This window comes from Phyllobates terribilis, unplaced genomic scaffold (assembly GCF_046119375.1).
Source record: "Phyllobates terribilis strain yellow unplaced genomic scaffold, ASM4611937v1 Scaffold_4__5_contigs__length_816908805, whole genome shotgun sequence".
Taxonomy (NCBI): domain Eukaryota; kingdom Metazoa; phylum Chordata; class Amphibia; order Anura; family Dendrobatidae; genus Phyllobates; species Phyllobates terribilis.
The window spans coordinates 806,700,652-806,722,086 of NW_027362764.1; positions in this window are offsets into that span (position 1 = coordinate 806,700,652).

The window sequence follows — 21,435 nt, forward strand, 5'->3', positions numbered from 1 at the left end:
AGATGGCGCCGTGCGGCCTCCTGCTGTGTATAGATGGTGCCGTGCGGCCCCCTGCTGTGTATAGATGACGCTGTGCGGCCTCCTGCTGTGTATAGATGGTGCCGTGCGGCCTCCTGCTGTGTATAGGTGGCGCCGTGCAGCCCCCTGCTGTGTATAGATGGCGCCGTGCAGCCCCCTGCTGTGTATAGATGGCGCCGTGCGGCCTCCTGCTGTATATAGATGGCGCCGTGCGGCCCCCTGCTGTGTATAGATGGTGCCGTGCGGCCCCCTTCTGTGTATAGATGGTGCCGCGCGGCCTCCTGCTGTGTATAGATGGCGCTGTGCGGCCTCCCGTTCTGTATAGATGGCTACGTGCGGCCTCCCGCTGTGTATAGATGGATACGTGCGGCCTCCTGCTGTGTATAGATGGCTACGTGTGCTCAATATTGAGTCATACAATTAATGTAAGGCTATGTGCCCACGATACAGAAATGTTCCGGATTTTTTTTGAGCGTTTCTGCATCTCCCTGGCAGAAAAAACGCTTGTGGATTTTACATGCGGATTGTACATGCGGATTGTCCATGTGTTTTACCTGCCAGGGACATGCGGATGTGAAGCGTTCTTCACTTGCATTTCCTCATGCGGGTTGACAAGCGCTTTCCAAGTGATTTTAGCATCACTTGGAAAGTGCTTGACAACTTGGTCACACTATATAAATCCATGCAACCGGCAACCAGCATGGATTTATATAGTGTGACCGTAAAAGAATGGTAAAAAATAAAAAATATATAATTACCTTCTGATGGCCTGCCGACGTCAGCGGTCGCATGACCCGTCACATGACTATATGACGTCACGGCAGGTCCTTTTCAGACCATCGCGAGCTCTCGGCAGCCAGGACGCATCGGATAAAGACACCGGGGGCCATCAGAAGGTAAGTATAATATTTATTCTTTATTTTATTCTTTTTTTTACAGGTACTATGGTATCGGGGTCCGGAGGAGAGCCTCCTGTCCTCCACACCCGGGTACCATCCGCACATTGAAACGCATGGATTCTGCATGTACAGATGCAGTGATGCGGATTCCATGTGTTCTAATGAAAGTCAATGGCGGTGAAAGCGCCGCACTACCGCAAAATAATTGGTAATGCTGTGGATTTTTCCGCAATGATAATCCGCAGCGGAAATTTCTGCAGCATGTGCACAGCACATGCGGATTATCATTGGGGGACATGGCAGACCTTCTACCAAGCGTTTTTAAGTGTTTCTGCAGCGGAATTGCCGCTGCGGAAACGCTTAAAAAACGCATAGTGGGCACACAGCCTAAAAATAATATTATAATTAATATTGTGCCAAATTAATTTCACGTGAACTATCACATGATCTATCACAGGGGATCATGTGACATGTCACGTGATGAATCAGGTGTGTGTGGGGGGGGCCCGCGCCTTCGAAACTGCCCGGGGCCCTTGCTACTCTTAATCCATCACTGTATACAGGCGTATTATAACCTTAACGAGCATAAAATGCTGCACCCTCGCCACATTGTTAATCTCATATGATATGACCCTGCACGATTATCCTCCATCTACGCTCCCTAATGTCAGTCTGCACTCGTTAAAGCCAAAGTTCCAAGCTAAAAGAAAAATGGAAATCAGAAGACATCTTAATTACAGCGCAGAAGCCGCAGTCTGAGCACTTCCCATCAACAAGTCGCTGCGGTTCATCTGTTTCCCAAATGCAACAAATAAGGGAGGTGATGAACGAGGTCCGGCGCGGCCCCTCCACCGCCTGTGGGAGACTTGTTGACCTATGATAAGTCTGCGGTTACAGACAGCTCTGCAAATATCAGAATGGTGGAGTAATTAACCACCGCTGCCAATAAAACATCCTCACAGTTATTAAGGCGGTTGGCGAACGTTTAATAGGTCAATTATAGATTTGTTACAATGGAGCTGGTTAAAGAGCAAAGAAAGCCGCAGATCCGACAGGAACACGGAGGAAGGCGGCTGCAATCCTGAGCTGTGTGCAAGAGGCTGGAGAGGCTGCACGCTGCGGGGTCCGACTGCAAAATCTGCACCCCACCCTGATGATTTCACCTGTAAATGGAGAGGCAGCTGAAAAGGTGCAACCTATCATAGAAGTAATTGCCAAGGGCCGTGTTCACACTGGCCATTTCATGGTCTATAAGGCTTAGCGTTCAGATCGGGAAACATATGAGCAGTCCCGTCATTGTGGTCACTATACAGACACCCATCTAATCCACGAAAACTGAGACTTTCCAGCTCCAGTGAAGCTACAACTCCCACAGTAATCCAACAGCAGAATAGTGAGTGCAGCTCTGGAGGATAATACAGGATGTAACTCAGGATCAGTAATGTATTGTATGTACACAGTGACTGCACCAGCAGAATAGTGAGTGCAGCTCTGGAGTATAATACAGGATGTAACTCAGGATCAGTAATGTAATGTATGTACACAGTGACTGCACCAGCAGAATAGTGAGTGCAGCTCTGGAGTATAATACAGGAGGTAACTCAGGATCAGTAATGTAATGTATGTACACAGTGACTGCACCAGCAGAATAGTGAGTGCAGCTCTGGGGTATAATACAGGATGTAACTCAGGATCAGTAATGTAATGTATGTACACAGTGACTGCACCAGCAGAATAGTGAGCGCAGCTCTGGAGTATAATACAGGATGTAACTCAGGATTAGTAATGTAATGTATGCGCACAGTGACTGCACCAGCAGAATAGTGAGCGCAGCTCTGGAGTATAATACAGGATGTAACTCAGGATCAGTAATGTAATGTATGTACACAGTGACTGCACCAGCAGAATAGTGAGTGCAGCTCTGGAGTATAATACAGGATGTAACTCAGGATCAGTAATGTAATGTATGTACACAGTGACTGCACCAGCAGAATAGTGAGCGCAGCTCTGGAGTATAATACAGGATGTAACTCAGGATCAGTAATGTAATGTATGTACATAGTGACTGCACCAGCAGAATAGTGAGTGCAGCTCTGGAGTATAATACAGGAGGGTAACTCAGGATCAGTAATGTAATGTATGTACACAGTGACTGCACCAGCAGAATAGTGAGTGCAGCTCTGGAGTATAATACAGGAGGGTAACTCAGGATCAGTAATGTAATGTATGTACACAGTGACTGCACCAGCAGAATAGTGAGTGCAGCTCTGGAGGATAATACAGGATGTAACTCAGGATCAGTACAAGATCCGTAATGCAATGTATGTACACAGTGACTGCACCAGCAGAATAGTGAGTGCAGCTCTGGAGGATAATACAGGAGGTAACTCAGGATCAGTAATGTAATGTATGTACACAGTGACTGCACCAGCAGAATAGTGAGTGCAGCTCTGGAGTATAATACAGGATGTAACTCGGGATCAGTAATGTAATGTATGTACACAGTGACTGCACCAGCAGAATAGTGAGTGCAGCTCTGGAGTATAATACAGGATGTAACTCAGGATCAGTAATGTAATGTATGTACACAGTGACTGCACCAGCAGAATAGTGAGTGCAGCTCTGGAGTATAATACAGGAGGTAACTCAGGATCAGTAATGTAATGTATGTACACAGTGACTGCACCAGCAGAATAGTGAGTGCAGCTCTGGAGTATAATACAGGATGTAACTCGGGATCAGTAATGTAATGTATGTACACAGTGACTGCACCAGCAGAATAGTGAGTGCAGCTCTGGAGTATAATACAGGATGTAACTCAGGATCAGTAATGTAATGTATGTACACAGTGACTGCACCAGCAGAATACTGAGTGCAGCTCTGGGGTATAATACAGGATGTAACTCAGGATCAGTAATGTAATGTATGTACACAGTGACTGCACCAGCAGAATAGTGAGTGCAGCTCTGGAGTATAATACAGGAGGTAACTCAGGATCAGTAATGTAATGTATGTACACAGTGACTGCACCAGCAGAATAGTGAGTGCAGCTCTGGAGTATAATACAGGATGTAACTCAGGATCAGTAATGTAATGTATGTACACAGTGACTGCACCAGCAGAATAGTGAGTGCAGCTCTGGAGGATAATACAGGATGTAACTCAGGATCAGTAATGTAATGTATGTACACAGTGACTGCACCAGCAGAATAGTGAGTGCAGCTCTGGGGTATAATACAGGATGTAACTCTGGATCAGTAATGTAATGTATGTACACAGTGACTGGACCAGCAGAATAGTGAGTGCAGCTCTGGAGGATAATACAGGATGTAACTCAGGATCAGTAATGTAATGTATGTACACAGTGACTGCACCAGCAGAATAGTGAGTGCAGCTCTGGAGGATAATACAGGATGTAACTCAGGATCAGTAATGTAATGTATGTACACAGTGACTGCACCAGCAGAATAGTGACTGCAGCTCTGGGGTATAATACAGGATGTAACTCTGGATCAGTAATGTAATGTATGTACACAGTGACTGGACCAGCAGAATAGTGAGTGCAGCTCTGGGGTATAATACAGGATGTAACTCAGGATCAGTAATGTAATGTATGTACACAGTGACTGCACCAGCAGAATAGTGAGTGCAGCTCCGGAGTATAATACCGGATGTAACTCAGGATCAGTAATGTAATGTATGTACACAGTGACTGCACCAGCAGAATAGTGAGTGCAGCTCTGGAGGATAATACAGGATGTAACTCAGGATCAGTAATATAATGTATGTACACAGTGACAGCACCAGCAGAATAGTGAGTGCAGCTCTGGAGTATAATACAGGATGTAACTCAGGATCAGTAATGTAATGTATGTACACAGTGACTGCACCAGCAGAATAGTGAGTTCAGCTCTGGAGTATAATACAGGATGTAACTCAGGATCAGTAATGTAATGTATGTACACAGTGACTGCACCAGCAGAATAGTGAGTGCAGCTCTGGAGGATAATACAGGATGTAACTCAGGATCAGTAATATAATGTATGTACACAGTGACAGCACCAGCAGAATAGTGAGTGCAGCTCTGGAGTATAATACAGGAGGTAACTCAGGATCAGTAATGTAATGTATGTACACAGTGACTGCACCAGCAGAATAGTGAGTGCAGCTCTGGAGTATAATACAGGATGTAACTCAGGATCAGTAATGTAATGTATGTACACAGTAACTGCACCAGCAGAATAGTGAGTGCAGCTCTGGAGTATAATACAGGATGTAACTCAGGATCAGTAATGTAATGTATGTACACAGTGACTCCACCAGCAGTATACTGGGTGCAGCTCTGATCAGCTGCTAGTCAGTGTGGTGATTGCGGGTGTGGTGGCTGCAGATCCTGCTGTGAGCTCCTGATCTCTGAGAAACCAACACCTCTCCACCTGGGGACCTGCTTTCTCTCTTTCCCAGGGAGGGAGCGGGTTTCTGGGATGAGTGATGGAGCCAAGTTCCAGGCTTCTGCTTCCCGAACCAGGCCGGCGGGGGGCAGAAGAAACCAGCAACCGGCCTGCACATCAGAGAACTCGGGGGTGAGACGCTGCACCAGGAGTCGCAGCAATGTGGCTCCTACTCCCCCCGGGATTGTGGAGACCCCCAGAAGCCGCAAGGCTTCCAGCATGGAGGTAAAGCCTGACAGCGGCGTGCATTATGGTGCTCCTTCCGGAGGAAAGCTGAGTGCTCACGGAGGTGAGGCCGACCTCCCTGAGGGGGGTTGGGTGCTGCAGGGACCCCGAGAGTCTGTGTCCACCTATGCCTCCCGGGTCATGATCCACCTCCGTGAGAATGAAGATGCCAGTAAGCTCATCAGGAGGCTCCAGGAGGAGCTGCGCTGCACAAGCGCCAAAGCTGCGGGGGCCTCCAAACCAAGGAAGGCAAAACTCCAAGCCGAGGTAAAAAGACTGAGCAGTGAAATTCAACACCTGGAACTTAGGAAAGCCACCATCAGGGAGCAGAGTGGTCCTTTCAAAGAAAAACTAATAAATGAAGACCGCTACAGAGAAATGGCTGATACCAGAGAGCAAAGGCAGATGGGGCTGCAGCCTGAGAGCCAGGTGGATGATGAGAGTGATGATGACCAGCAGGAAGCCCCACCTGGCAGCCTGCAAAGTCACCCGCAGGCCACGTGCAGCGAGCTCCCTGCAGGACAGGCGACAGTGACATCCGGTCGCAGTTCTGCCGGCTCTGGGGAGGACAGTGACAGCAGCGGCCAGGGAGGGGCGCTAATGGCGGAGATTAAGCTCCTGGAGTCCCCAGTGTGCCTCCAAAACTTCCATCTTGGTGACGATCTACCAGAAGAGGCACCTGGGGGCCACAAAAAGGCAAAGAAGACCAAGCTAAAGCTGCAGGAGGCGGTAAGATACGTATATGCCCCCCTCCCTGTACCCCCTGAGTCGGCGGCAGGCTCAGCTCGCTGTATAAGCCCCGTTGCCCAGCCCAGCCCGGGTTCTGCTGTGGATCCGGTGCAAAGGCGCGGGGAGATTACAGAGCGCGGTAGTGAGGCGCAGAGCTCCGTCTCTGCTTGTAGTAGCGGGGACGCAGCAGGAGGTGCATCAGCCGAGAGGCTGGACAGTGAGGGCGGCCCGGCGGCGGGCGTTCCATCAGGCCACGATGCTGTGGTGCGCTCCTCAGTGGGAGGGGGGAGCAGCCCGGTGTCGGGGGCAGCTCCGGTAGCCTCGGCACCTCTGAATGCTGTTGCCGCTGATCACTTAGTTGAGAAGCGACGGCAGTGTGAGGGGGCTGTCGGGGCTGAGCGTTCCGGTCCTCCCACGAAAGTGCTATTTTGTGTTGGCGTCGCTGGTCCGGAAGATCCTGATGCTAAAGATCAGCGGCGCCTAACAGCATCTAAAGATCAGCGGCACATTATTCCGAATGCCAAACAGCGGAAATTACCGACCAATGATGTGGAGGGCACATATAAGACCGGGGGTGAGGTCGCCTCCAGTTCTATGGAGGTGACTGAGCCCCTTGTGCCTGATGCGGAGGTCAAAAGGTCATCCACCATTGTTACTGGTCCAGCAGGAATGAATGTGGTGGTGGAGGTGAATGAGGATAATTCATTGTCTAGTGGTGTGGTTGCTGGTTTGGTGGAGGGTGAGATGGAGGTGGGTAATGGTGATACTGTTGGGGCTGATGTGGTCACTGGTCCGGTTGCCCCCCCGGGGGTGGCAACACCTGTCCAGAGTTATGCCAGTGTCACCTCCGGGGCAAATAGGGCATCCTCCTCGTCTCCGGGCTTTGGGGACGGCATGTTGCAACGGCGCCTTCTGGAGGCTCTAAAGAAGGGGGAGAGATCACTAATGGTAGAGGGTCGAGAGGTTGATCTATCCTTCTGGATAGAGAGGCATGGCCTCGGGGCCTTCCGAGAGCAAAAAGGGGGAGATACAGTGTGGTCCCTCCCAACAGCCGGGCCAGCCAGTGTGCGTAGGAATGTGGTCCGTCTTCGGTGGAGGGGCAGTGATGCATGTCCGCCAAGGTCTAAAGTTGTGGAGCTCCTGCTGAGGATGGGCTTCAAGGCGATTGACATCTACGCCTTGATACATCCCTATTCCACGCCTGAGTTTGATGTCAGCTTTGTTCGGCCGGAGGGGCTTGAGCTCTTCTGGGCGAATTATGAGTTGGCAAAAAATGAGCCTGGCTGGCGAGACTTTGCCGTTCAGGCAGTGTCTCGCCAAAACCAGATCAAGAAAGTGACCGTGATGACTCGTAACGAGTCGCTTTCTTGCTATGACATCATGACGTGGCTTGGTCGGTATGGAGAGGTGGTGGAGATGCCAAAGAAAAACCGTGACGAGTTTGGTATCTGGTCAGGGGCCTGGACGTTTATGGTAAAACTTAAGCGTTCAGGTGTTACGGTTGCCCACATTCCATCGTCTGCCTTCCTGGGTAGGGATCGTATCCTGGTCTTCTACCAGGGGCAACCGAAGCTCTGTCACAGGTGCGGCGACCCCACACACTTCAGTGCAAACTGCACCGTGCAGAAATGCGCGTTGTGTGGGGGTGTCGGCCATCTTGCCGCCTCTTGTGTGGAGATTAGGTGCCACCTGTGTGGTGAGTTAGGCCACCCATTCAGCCGTTGTCCTCGCTCCTTTGCTAATGCAGTCGAGACCCCGGTGGGAGTAAGCCGTGAGGCCGATTCTGCTGGAGAGGGGACTAGCAGGGGTGGGGGAGCTGAGGGGCCAGGGAAGAAAAGCAATAAAAAGACGCCTGCCCAGCTGAGGCGTCTAGACAAGCGCAGACAGGAGAGGGAGCGGGGCGAGCCCCAGACTACCGGGGCAGCCCCTGTCCTGGATGCCAGTGTTGCTGCTGAGGCCCCGAGGGATGATGAGTTGGATGAGGAGGTCAGGAGGATCCACAGGGAGGAAACTGCCTCTGCTTCAGAATCCTCCCATTATGAAAGTATGGATGAGGATAATAAGCGGTGGCTAGAGAACAAGCGTAAGCTCGGCACCAAAAAGAAGAGAAAGAAGGGAGATAAAACATCTTCTCCCGCTCTGACCAAGGTACCTAAGGAAGGTAAAACCGACTCCCCTCTAGTTGGTCTTTCTAACCGGTTCCAAGCCCTTGATAACATCTCTTCCTCTGAGGAGGAGGCTGAGGGTGAGGTTCCGTCTTCAGCGGAGCTTACAGGGGGCGCCGAGTCTCCTTCTCCTGGGGATGCAGGGTCCTTGGGGGGAGGGACTGGCCCAGAGTCCGGAGACGGGGACGAAAAAAGAAGGAAAAATATGGGAATGGACACCTCTGTGTCATTAAAGGGGGGGAAGGATTCCTCCTCTGAGGCAGAGGATAAGGGGAGTGGGAAGAAGAAAGCCATCTAACTCAATCACCAATGATGGCGGTACCCACTCCGTTGACGCTGGCGTCCATTAATGTCGCCAGCATTAAGTCAAATATGGCTAGATTTGCGGCCTTTGATTTTCTCAGCCGGGTTGAAGCTGACATTTTCTTTTTGCAAGAGACCAGGCTGCCAAATATGGCAGAGGTGTTTATAGCTAAGAGGGAGTGGAGACTCGGGCCCTCCTATTGGTCTCTTGCGGCCGAGCCATATAGCGGAGTGGCGGTCCTTTTTACCGCACCGGTAGAATGCCGACGGGTTATTGAGTTAGAAATGGGGAGGTGCCTGATATTAGATGTCCTCATGAAGGGACAAAAGCTTCGGCTCATTAACATCTATGGTCCCCAATCTAAGTGGGACCGGAAGTGTCTCTTTATGAGGATCAAGCCCTACCTTTTTACGAGTCGGCAGGTCGTCTTTGGAGGGGACTTCAACACTGTCATGAGGCCCCGGGATAGAGGAGGTTCCAGAGACAAGCTGACTTATGATAGCGTCGCCCTTAATAGTATAGCTAGTGAGGCTCGCCTGGTGGATGTCCACATCCGACACACCGCAGGCCACGAGGGGTTCACCTATCATAGAGGTAACTGTAGGTCCAGGATAGACAGGTTTTATTTAAAGGAGGAAGCCGTCTCTTCAGCAGTATCTGTTGTTGAGGTGGAGTTCTCCGATCACTGTATGATTTTGTTTTCCCTGAATGTTACAGAGACCCCCCGGATGGGAAGAGGCTTTTGGAGGCTCAATTCGTCTCTCTTGGAAGAAGCGGAGATAAGACAGTCCTTTGAGGATTTTCTTCAGAGCCAGGTACCCTTACTGGATCTTTGTAGTAGTAAGTCAGAGTGGTGGGAGATGTTTAAGAAAAGGGTGGCGAGATTCTTCCGCCAGCTCTCGAGCCTCAGGAGCCTGGACAGGTATCGCCTGTATCAGGGCCTGAGGAGGAAACTCGAGCATCTTGTCTCAACTGGAGGTAGCCGCGAGGAGATCTCCAGAGTGAAATCTTTGCTAATGAGGTGTCAGTATGATAGATACGCATCTTTGGTTTTTGAGAGGGATTACGGGAAGTACCGCTCGCCCGACCCTTATAGAAACTGCAAGATGTCAGTGAATAGTAAAGTTGTTACAGGACTGGTTGACACTGCGGGGTCCCTGAAAAGATCCAGATCAGGGATCCTGGAGGTCGTCAGATCCTTCTACTCGCACCTCTTGGGGAAGAGGGATCTGGATTGGGATGAGATGTCGGCTTTTCTGGCTGAAGCCGTCCCCGAACCAGGGGTAGACCCCTCTCTTGGCGTTTTGACAGAGATGATCAGGGAAGAGGAAGTTAAGTTGGCGATCGAAGGGCTTGCCCTGAAGAAATCTCCCGGTCCGGATGGCTTAACATCTGAATTCTATAAGACCTTTAAGGACACCTTGGTTCCCCTCTTGACTGAGGTATTCAATGAGTGTCTTTCCTCGGGCACTCTGCCAAAGTCAATGAGGAGGTCTGCCCTGATCATCTTGTCAAAGGGTAAGGACCCATCTTGCATTGAGAATTGGCGTCCCATAGCGCTTCTCAATGTAGACAGGAAGGTTTTGGCAAAGGTGCTGTTTAATCGGCTGGTGAAATTTGCACCCCAGCTCCTTTCGGGGGCCCAGCATTGCTCTGTTCCGGGCCGCAGTACAATTAGTGCTGTACTCTGTGCCCGAGAGGCGGTGGAGCAGGGTAGGGCTGGCCACTGGAAGGGGTACATGCTGTCATTGGACCAGGCAAAAGCGTTTGATCGTTTTGACCTCTGGTCTGTCCTTCTGAGGTATGGCCTGCCGGGGGGTTTGTTGATTGGCTTAAGACCTTGTACTCTGGGGCAGAGAGTTTCCCGCTTGTGAACGGTTGGATTGGCAGCTCTTTTGAGGTTGGGTGTGGTGTTCGCCAGGGTTGTCCCTTGAGCCCGCTACTGTACGTGTTTGCGATTGACCCACTTCTTAGGAGGGTGGAGCGTGGACCGTTGGCTGGGATCGGGATGGACCGGGCAGCACCGGAAGCCACTCTGAGAGTGGTGGCGTATGCCGATGACGTCACCGTTTTTGTTTCCTCTGATGGGGAGGCAGAATGGCTGATGTCAGAGGTAAATCGCTACTCGGAGGCATCCGGGTCTAAGATCAACCGGGATAAGTGTGAGAGTCTCTGGCTGGGAGGAGGAGATCCTGGTTTTGATCTCCCGGACACCCTTCCAGAACCCAAAGTCTCTGCAAAAGTTCTTGGCATCGAATTTGGCCAGGGGGATTACCCCAAACAAAATTGGGACAGCAGGCTAGAGATCGCCACTCAGAAGGTGAACCAATGGAAGGGTTGGTCTTTGACCCTAAGGGAAAGGGTAAACCTGATCAAAACTTACCTGCTCCCTTTGCTGATCTATCTGGGCAGTGTGTGCATCTTGCCAGAGCCTCTCTGGACTCGGGTCTACAGTTTGTTCTTTCAACTGTTATGGGGGAATAGACTGAACCTGGTCAAGAGGGAGGTTACTTACCGTACGAGGAGACTAGGAGGGTTGGGTATGGTCAACCCTGTGGTATTCCTTGTGAATACCTTCATTAAGATCAATATTGCAAACCTCTGGAAAGAGAGGGCTCCTCCGTGGGTATTCTCCTGTAAGGGATGGTTTCAGCCTTTCTTCCAGGAATGGGAGACAGGAGGGCAAGTGAAGGATCTCCGCACACCGCATGGACATCTCCCGGCTTACGCTACCGTGGTTCTGAAGGTAATTCGCCGGTGGGGTCTGGGAATGTGGGAGGTCAGGACTCTGCCAAGGAAGCTCCTTGACAAAAGGGTTCTGTTGACCCATTTTCAGAGGCCTCTGGCACTCAGGGATTGCCCAAGTCGGGATCTTGGGGTGGGTCTGCATCTTTTGAATTCTATCAGGATCCCCTCGAAGGTTTGGGACTTGGCTTGGCGCTGCTTCCATGGGAAACTGTGTGTGAGGGACAATCTGAAGTGTAGGAGCTCTGAGGACAGGAACTGTCCTCGGGAGCATTGTGGTACCATGCTTGAAAGCATGGACCACTTCCTGCTTCGTTGTCCCTTTAACACAGAGGTGTACAACAGGGTGGGCGCCTCCATTGGCTGGCCCCGGCTGGCCGGTCTCTCTTATGCGGAATGGGCCTATGAAGCATTCGGGGACCTGGGTGGTCGGGACCGCTGCACCTTATTTCTAGTTAGCGCAGTGGTTAGGTATCACATGTGGAACGCACGGTGCTTAGTATCGACGCAGCGGAAAATCCTCCCAGTGGACGATGTGTTTAGGACCATACTCGGTGACCTGGTGAAGGTGCGTTCTCTGGAGTATGAGAGACTGGGTACACGGAGGGCCGCTCTCCTCTGGAGGGGCTTTTCTTTTAGTGTGCCCTAGTCTGGTCATCTCCTCTCCTGGTGGTGGGCTGCTGCTGATGACGCGCCCCCTGGGCCATGTTCAAGGGATACCCGGAGCCGGATCTGGATGGGGGTAGTAGTCCTTGTGGCGGTGACCCGGTCCGTGCCCAGGGTGTCAAACTAAGTGTGTGGCAGTCTTGGTAGATGTTGTTTCTGTGTCGACTACGCCACCCGTTGATTTGCGGTCAGAAGGCCGCCGCTGCAGAACAGTCCGCTGAGGCCGGTAGTATGTGTGCAGCAATGGTGGTATAACCCCCAACGGGAGGGGTATGGCCTCAGGGCAGCTGGTGCGGATGATGGAGGTAGTGGTAGTGCAGAAAGGAGAGTCAGAGACGTGAGATGCAGTTTCAGGGTTTTTACTCACTGATGTTGCTTTAGTCACTTCGGCCGGGAGTGACCACCCGAGCCGTACTGCATTCACCAGGTGCGGGACTCGGCTAACCCCCAGGCAGTTCCGGAGCGTGGTCCTGAGCTTCCCTCTCACTCTCTTTCTCCTGGCCGTCCCCACCAGGGATCCACCTTTGTCCGGTTCCCTTGGGCCTTCTACGGTAAAACCTTCTCTGGCTTTCCTGACCCTACTCTTGGTGTACCTTCCTGGTGGATGTGGTGAGGGTCGTGGCAAAACTTGACCACGACCTCCGGTTCCTGGTTAAGGGTTACTTTTGCCTCCGCCAGCTTGGGATCCGGTGCCCTCTTCTGCCAACCCTTCACCCTTTTGGCTTAATTCTGGGATCTTAGGGTTCCCTCTTTTCTGCGTCTCTGGGCCTTCCTTCTTCCTCTCCACTACAAGCCTGGCCCTGGAGCTGGGCCCAGCCGGAGCCACAGCTCCTAGTCAGCCCTCCTGGCTGAACTCTCCTTCAGCTTCTCCTCAGACTCAACCCCTGTCTCAAGATGGTGCCCACCTTTATACTCCCTCTGACACCCGAGCCCAGGTGACTAGCACCCAATGGGCTCCTAGCTTTACCCAGAGTCCCTCCCCTATCTGCCCCTACACTACTGGGATGTTCCTCCCCCCCTCCCACTCCAGCCAGGGACAGACGCTGTCGTACCTGCACATTTACTTGGTGGGAGTACCGTAGTTCTGTCCCCCGGAAATGGGATGAGTGTAGTGCATGCAGCTAGCTGAGCTCAGTCCCACACTCCATCCTTACCCGGGAGTGGAATACCACACCTCTGGATCGAGGTGCAATACCCCTGTAGCAGCCGAGTCCTCGGGGTGCTACATTCCCCCCTGGTAAATCACAGCACGTCCTCGGGCTGTAAAAGAATAAAACATACCAAAACATACAAACTTTTTTTAAAACATACTAACATATAAAACATTATAAAACATTATCAGAATATAATATGACAGGTAACTTATATATTATTCTAGCAATATAAACTTTTTCATATAAAACGTTTCATATAAAATGTTCTTAAGCTTCTGGCCACTGTGCAAATTGTGACCAGGTAAAGGGCCACAGTCACTAGAAGAAAACAGCAGTTTTCCTATAAAACCGGTAGGGGGCGCCTTGGGAAGCGCAACTATGCACAGGTTATGGCCGCTCTCAGTCCTCGGCCAGGTAGAGGGAAAGAACGACCGCTCTCAGTCCTCGGTCAGTGGGGATAAGGGATGGCTGCTCACAGTCCTCAGCCTGTGGGGCAAAGGGATGGCTGCTCACAGTCCTCAGCCTGTGGGGAAAAGGGGCACACAGGTAACAGTTCACACTAGTCCCAACGGGGACCACACTTCACTTAGCAGCAATTCACATAACAGTTCTTGTAACAGTTCTCATACCCCGACGGGTAACTTTATACAGTTCTCTTTACCGTTCAGTGGTAACGATGCCCTCCTGCTCCTTCCTGAAGGTAATTTTCAGACCCGTCCGGGTCCTCTTGTTCTCCTCCATACCGCAGCTCTTCTTCCGTCAATCGGTGCACATGAAGGGCGTACGGTCCTTTGGCACACTGATGCCGGGTGAAGGTGACCTCGTCACCCAGGTAAAGGTCACGACCTCTGTGTCCCTCCGGCAGATGGCTCTCGACGTCCCTGCGGGTGACAAAGACGTCGCCGGGGGTTCTGTGGTCCCGGATAAAACCCCACCCGTGCTGCAGTTGAAACTTGATTACGGTCCCGGTGGCGCGGGGACCGTGGGCTGCACGGGGGTTTCGTCTGGTCCGGCTCTTCTGCTCCGCACTCTGGACTTGCAGCCGCTCCTCGCGGACCCGCCTTTCTCGCCGTTCCCGGTCGAAGACCTCCAGCTGTTGCCGGCAGCACTCTGCTCGCTGGGCTGCGGCCGCCCGGGTCTCGTGGGTGAAGCCGATGAGGTTTTCTCCAGTGGGGTCCCATTCGAATTGGGCCTCCTCCAACGGGAGCGGAGTGATCTTGGCGGGTGCCGGAGCCGGAATCAGAGGCTCACACAGAGGCCTTTCCTTCCGGAGTCGGGGATGGAGGTACTCCGGTGGCCACTCAAAGGGCTGCCCATCCGTGCAAGTGTGCTGGGCGAACAGGTCTTCACCCAAGGGTAGGACTTTGTGGGTTGAGGGCGCGGTGGTAGTAGCGGCGCCCGGATTCACCAGGCCTTGCGACCAGGCCGGTGGTGCTCTAAAGGTAAAGGGCACTGTGGAGACGGCGGCGCCCGGGGGCACTCGACCTTGCGACCAGGCCAGTGACTTGGTGGAGATAGAGGGCTCTGTTGGAACTGCGGCGCCCGGGGGTACTCAGCCCTGCGACCAGGCCGGTGGCGTCTCCTGCTTGGCCGCACTCGGGGTTGAGGCGCGTGACGTCACAGGGGGCGTGGCCGCGGCGCCTACTTGAGGCCTAGTCTGTAGCGGTGGCGGTGCAGCGACGGGCACTGTAGGGGGAATTTCGGGCTCTGCGACGGGGAGCTGGGGCAGGCTCGCGGTTTCTAGGCTTGGGGTAGTGACGTCCCCTTTACCTGCCTCCGTCTCTTCAGCTCCTTCCACGGCGTCGTCTCCGGCCTTCATTCCTCCTGCACCATCCTCAGAGGCGGTCAGACTCCTCGTCTCGGGTGGCGTGCTCCGCTGGCGGGTTCCAGCCTGCTGGGCCATCTCCCTACTCCACTCAGTCAGCGTTTCTTGCTGCACCTGGGCCATCCTCCGTGCGAGACCCTCCAGCGCGGTCTGTGCACGCTCCCGGTCTCGGGGGAGCTGTGCTAGGATCTCCACCAGGTCTTGTGGGGTGGTGACTTGCAACAGGCTCCTGACCACAGGGTCGGTGCTGCCTGACTCTCCCTCCATCTCCGGGTGCGACCTCTCCAGACTCCTCCAGGCTGCACCCATCCTCAGTCTTTTGTTCTGTATCCGCCCACACTGAGGGCGGTCCTGGGGCAACTTGGTGATTGTCAGTTCCAGGGGCAGACCCCCCACGCTGACGGACATCTCAATCATTGCAGTCTCTGCTGGTGGGGGCAGTCCTTGCTTTTGGCGCTCTTCTGGGACCAGGCCCACGATGGGAGGTCGTCTCTTACCACCCTCTGGCACGCCCATAATGGCGTCCGCTCTGCCAGGGCGGGAAATCGTCTCAGATGGCGGGAACCGTCTCCCAGTGGCGGGAAACTCCGTGGACGGCGGGAAAAGACTGCAGATGGCGGGCAAACGGCGGGAAACGATCCGAGATGGCGTCCGATGGCGGGGACCCTCCGGAACCGGCGGGAGACTTCTTCTTACGGTACAGATAAATTTTTCTTCAGGCACGCAGTACCCGGTAGTTGCGGGCACGTGATCCTGCCGACTACGCCAAAGTTGACGCGCCCCCTGGGCCATGTTCAAGGGATACCCGGAGCCGGATCTGGATGGGGGTAGTAGTCCTTGTGGCGGTGACCCGGTCCGTGCCCAGGGTGTCAAACTAAGTGTGTGGCAGTCTTGGTAGATGTTGTTTCTGTGTCGACTACGCCACCCGTTGATTTGCGGTCACAAGGCCGCCGCTGCAGAACAGTCCGCTGAGGCCGGTAGTATGTGTGCAGCAATGGTGGTATAACCTCCAACGGGAGGAGTATGGCCTCAGGGCAGCTGGTGCGGATGATGGAGGTAGTGGTAGTGCAGAAAGGAGAGTCAGAGACGTGAGATGCAGTTTCAGGGTTTTTACTCACTGATGTTGCTTTAGTCACTTCGGCCGGGAGTGACCACCCGAGCCGTACTGCATTCACCAGGTGCGGGACTCGGCTAACCCCCAGGCAGTTCCGGAGCGTGGTCCTGAGCTTCCCTCTCACTCTCTTTCTCCTGGCCGTCCCCACCAGGGATCCACCTTTGTCCGGTTCCCTTGGGCCTTCTACGGTAAAACCTTCTCTGGCTTTCCTGACCCTACTCTTGGTGTACCTTCCTGGTGGATGTGGTGAGGGTCATGGCAAAACTTGACCACGACCTCCGGTTCCTGGTTAAGGGTTACTTTTGCCTCCGCCAGCTTGGGATCCGGTGCCCTCTTCTGCCAACCCTTCACCCTTTTGGCTTAATTCTGGGATCTTAGGGTTCCCTCTTTTCTGCGTCTCTGGGCCTTCCTTCTTCCTCTCCACTACAAGCCTGGCCCTGGAGCTGGGCCCAGCCGGAGCCACAGCTCCTAGTCAGCCCTCCTGGCTGAACTCTCCTTCAGCTTCTCCTCAGACTCAACCCCTGTCTCAAGATGGTGCCCACCTTTATACTCCCTCTGACACCCGAGCCCAGGTGACTAGCACCCAATGGGCTCCTAGCTTTACCCAGAGTCCCTCCCCTATCTGCCCCTACACTACTGGGATGTTCCTTCCCCCCTCCCACTCCAGCCAGGGACAGACGCTGTCGTACCTGCACATTTACTTGGTGGGAGTACCGTAGTTCTGTCCCCCGGAAATGGGATGAGTGTAGTGCATGCAGCTAGCTGAGCTCAGTCCCACACTCCATCCTTACCCGGGAGTGGAATACCACACCTCTGGATCGAGGTGCAATACCCCTGTAGCAGCCGAGTCCTCGGGGTGCTACACTGACACCATAGATTTTTGTTTTATTGATCAGTAGACAGTGATGTAGGGCTGCAGGCGCCGAACTTGGGCTTTGTCAGTTGTGGTTATTGTATTGTTTCTTTCTGTTTATATTGTATATATGGGTTTGGGTGGAGGGAAAAGGGGGGAGGTGGGTTCATCTTGTGGGACACTGGTTATTTGGGTGAAAAACTGGCACTGCCTGATCTGGCCTATGGACGTTGGACTGAGGCATGAGACGCAGGAGCAGCTCTCAGGTCAGTGCCGGGGAGGGACTGGTGGTCTCGAGTGTGGGGGGTTTTGTTTTGTCTTGTATATATTTGTATAGTTAGAATTTATTTTATTTAAAAAAAAAAAAAAAAAAAAAAAAAGAATGTATATATTAGTTTGTATATAATTTGTCGGTTATTGTTTATTATATTGTTATTTTTTGTTTGGTAACCGGACCAGATGTCACAGTGTAGGTAGTTATTATTGTGTATATATGTATAATATGTGTGTGAGGAGAGAGGGAGCGGCTAGACCAGCAGAATAGAGAGTGCAGCTCTGGAGTATAATACAGGAGGTAACTCAGGATCAGTAATGTAATGTATGTACACAGTGACTGCACCAGCAGAATAGTGAGTGCAGCTCTGGAGTATAATACAGGAGGTAACTCAGGATCAGTAATGTAATGTTTGTACACAGTGACTGCACCAGCAGAATAGTGAGTGCAGCTCTGGAGTATAATACAGGAGGTAACTCAGGATCAGTAATGTAATGTATGTACACAGTGACTGCAGCAGCAGAATAGTGAGTGCAGCTCTGGAGTATAATACAGGAGGTAACTCAGGATCAGTAATGTAATGTTTGTACACAGTGACTGCACCAGCAGAATAGTGAGTGCAGCTCTGGAGTATAATACAGGAGGTAACTCAGGATCAGTAATGTAATGTATGTACACAGTGACTGCACCAGCAGAATAGTGAGTGCAGCTCTGGAGTATAATACAGGATGTAACTCAGGATCAGTAATGTAATGTATGTGCACAGTGACTGCACCAGCAGAACAGTGAGTGCAGCTCTGGAGTATAATACAGGATGTAACTCAGGATCAGTAATGTAATGTATGTACACAGTGACTGCACCAGCAGAATAGTGAGTGCAGCTCTGGAGTATAATACAGGATGTAACTCAGGATCAGTAATGTAATGTATGTACACAGTGACTGCACCAGCAGAATAGTGAGTGCAGCTCTGGAGGATAATACAGGATGTAACTCAGGATCAGTAATGTAATGTATGTACACAGTGACTGCACCAGCAGAACAGTGAGTGCAGCTCTGGAGTATAATACAGGATGTAACTCAGGATCAGTAATGTAAAGTATGTACACAGTAACTGCACCAGCAGAATAGTGAGTGCAGCTCTGGAGTATAATACAGGAGGTAACTCAGGATCAGTAATGTAATGTTTGTACACAGTGACTGCACCAGCAGAATAGTGAGTGCAGCTCTGGAGTATAATACAGGAGGTAACTCAGGATCAGTAATGTAATGTATGTACACAGTGACTGCAGCAGCAGAATAGTGAGTGCAGCTCTGGAGTATAATACAGGAGGTAACTCAGGATCAGTAATGTAATGTATGTACACAGTGACTGCACCAGCAGAATAGTGAGTGCAGCTCTGGAGGATAATACAGGATGTAACTCAGGATCAGTAATGTAATGTATGTACACAGTGACTGCACCAGCAGAATAGTGAGTGCAGCTCTGGAGTATAATACAGGATGTAACTCAGGATCAGTAATGTAATGTATGTGCACAGTGACTGCACCAGCAGAACAGTGAGTGCAGCTCTGGAGTATAATACAGGATGTAACTCAGGATCAGTAATGTAATGTATGTACACAGTGACTGCACCAGCAGAACAGTGAGTGCAGCTCTGGAGTATAATACAGGATGTAACTCAGGATCAGTAATGTAATGTATGTACACAGTGACTGCACCAGCAGAATAGTGAGTGCAGCTCTGGAGGATAATACAGGATGTAACTCAGGATCAGTAATGTAATGTATGTACACAGTGACTGCACCAGCAGAACAGTGAGTGCAGCTCTGGAGTATAATACAGGATGTAACTCAGGATCAGTAATGTAATGTATGTACACAGTAACTGCACCAGCAGAATAGTGAGTGCAGCTCTGGAGTATAATACAGGATGTAACTCAGGATCAGTAATGTAATGTATGTACACAGTAACTGCACCAGCAGAATAGTGAGTGCAGCTCTGGAGTATAATACAGGAGGTAACTCAGGATCAGTAATGTAATGTTTGTACACAGTGACTGCACCAGCAGAATAGTGAGTGCAGCTCTGGAGTATAATACAGGAGGTAACTCAGGATCAGTAATGTAATGTATGTACACAGTGACTGCACCAGCAGAATAGTGAGTGCAGCTCTGGGGTATAATACAGGATGTAACTCAGGATCAGTAATGTAATGTATGTACACAGTGACTGCAGCAGCAGAATAGTGAGTGCAGCTCTGGAGTATAATACAGGAGGTAACTCAGGATCAGTAATGTAATGTATGTACACAGTGACTGCACCAGCAGAATAGTGAGTGCAGCTCTGGAGGATAATACAGGATGTAACTCAGGATCAGTAATGTAATGTATGTACACAGTGACTGCACCAGCAGAATAGTGAGTGCAGCTCTGGAGTATAATACAGGATGTAACTCAGGATCAGTAATGTAATGTATGTACACAGTGACTGCACCAGCAGAATAGTGAGTGCAGCTCTGGAGTATAATACAGGAGGTAACTCAGGATCAGTAATGTAATGTATGTACACAGTGACTGCACCAGCAGAATAGTGAGTGCAGCTCTGTAGTATAATACAGGAGGTAACTCAGGATCAGTAATGTAATGTATGTACACAGTGACTGCACCAGCAGAATAGTGAGTGCAGCTCTGGAGTATAATATAGGAGGTAACTCAGGATCAGTAATGTAATGTATGTACACAGTGACTGCACCAGCAGAATAGTGAGTGCAGCTCTGGAGTATAATACAGGATGTAACTCAGGATCACTAATGTAATGTATGTACACAGTGACTGCACCAGCAGAATAGTGAGTGCAGCTCTGTAGTAGAATACAGGATGTAACTCAGGATCAGTAATGTAATGTATGTGCACAGTGACTGCACCAGCAGAATAGTGAGTTCAGCTCTGGAGTATAATACAGGATGTAACTCAGGATCAGTAATGTAATGTATGTACACAGTGACTGCACCAGCAGAATAGTGAGTGCAGCTCTGGAGTAGAATACAGGATGTAACTCAGGATCAGTAATGTAATGTATGTACACAGTGACTGCACCAGCAGAATAGTGAGTTCAGCTCTGGAGTATAATACAGGATGTAACTCAGGATCAGTAATGTAATGTATGTACACAGTGACTGCACCAGCAGAATAGTGAGTGCAGCTCTGGAGTATAATACAGGATGTAACTCAGGATCAGTAATGTAATGTATGTACACAGTGACTGCACCAGCAGAATAGTGAGTGCAGCTCTGGAGTAGAATACAGGATGTAACTCAGGATCAGTAATGTAATGTATGTGCACAGTGACTGCACCAGCAGAATAGTGAGTTCAGCTCTGGAGTATAATACAGGATGTAACTCAGGATCAGTAATGTAATGTATGTGCACAGTGACTGCACCAGCAGAATAGTGAGTTCAGCTCTGGAGTATAATACAGGATGTAACTCAGGATCAGTAATGTAATGTATGTACACAGTGACTGCACCAGCAGAATAGTGAGTGCAGCTCGGGAGGATAATACAGGATGTAACTCAGGATCAGTAATGTAATGTATGTACACAGTGACTGCACCAGCAGAATAGTGAGTGCAGCTCTGGAGTATAATACAGGATGTAACTCAGGATCAGTAATGTAATGTATGTACACAGTGACTGCGCCAGCAGAATAGTGAGTGCAGCTCTGGAGTATAATACAGGATGTAACTCAGGATCAGTAATGTAATGTATGTACACAGTGACTGCACCAGCAGAATAGTGAGTGCAGCTCTGGAGTATAATACAAGATGTAACTCAGGATCAGTAATGTAATGTATGTACACAGTGACTGCACCAGCAGAATAGTGAGTGCAGCTCTGGAGTGTAATACAGGATGTAACTCAGGATCAGTAATGTAATGTATGTACACAGTGACTGCACCAGCAGAATAGTGAGTGCAGCTCTGGGGTATAATACAGGATGTAACTCAGGATCAG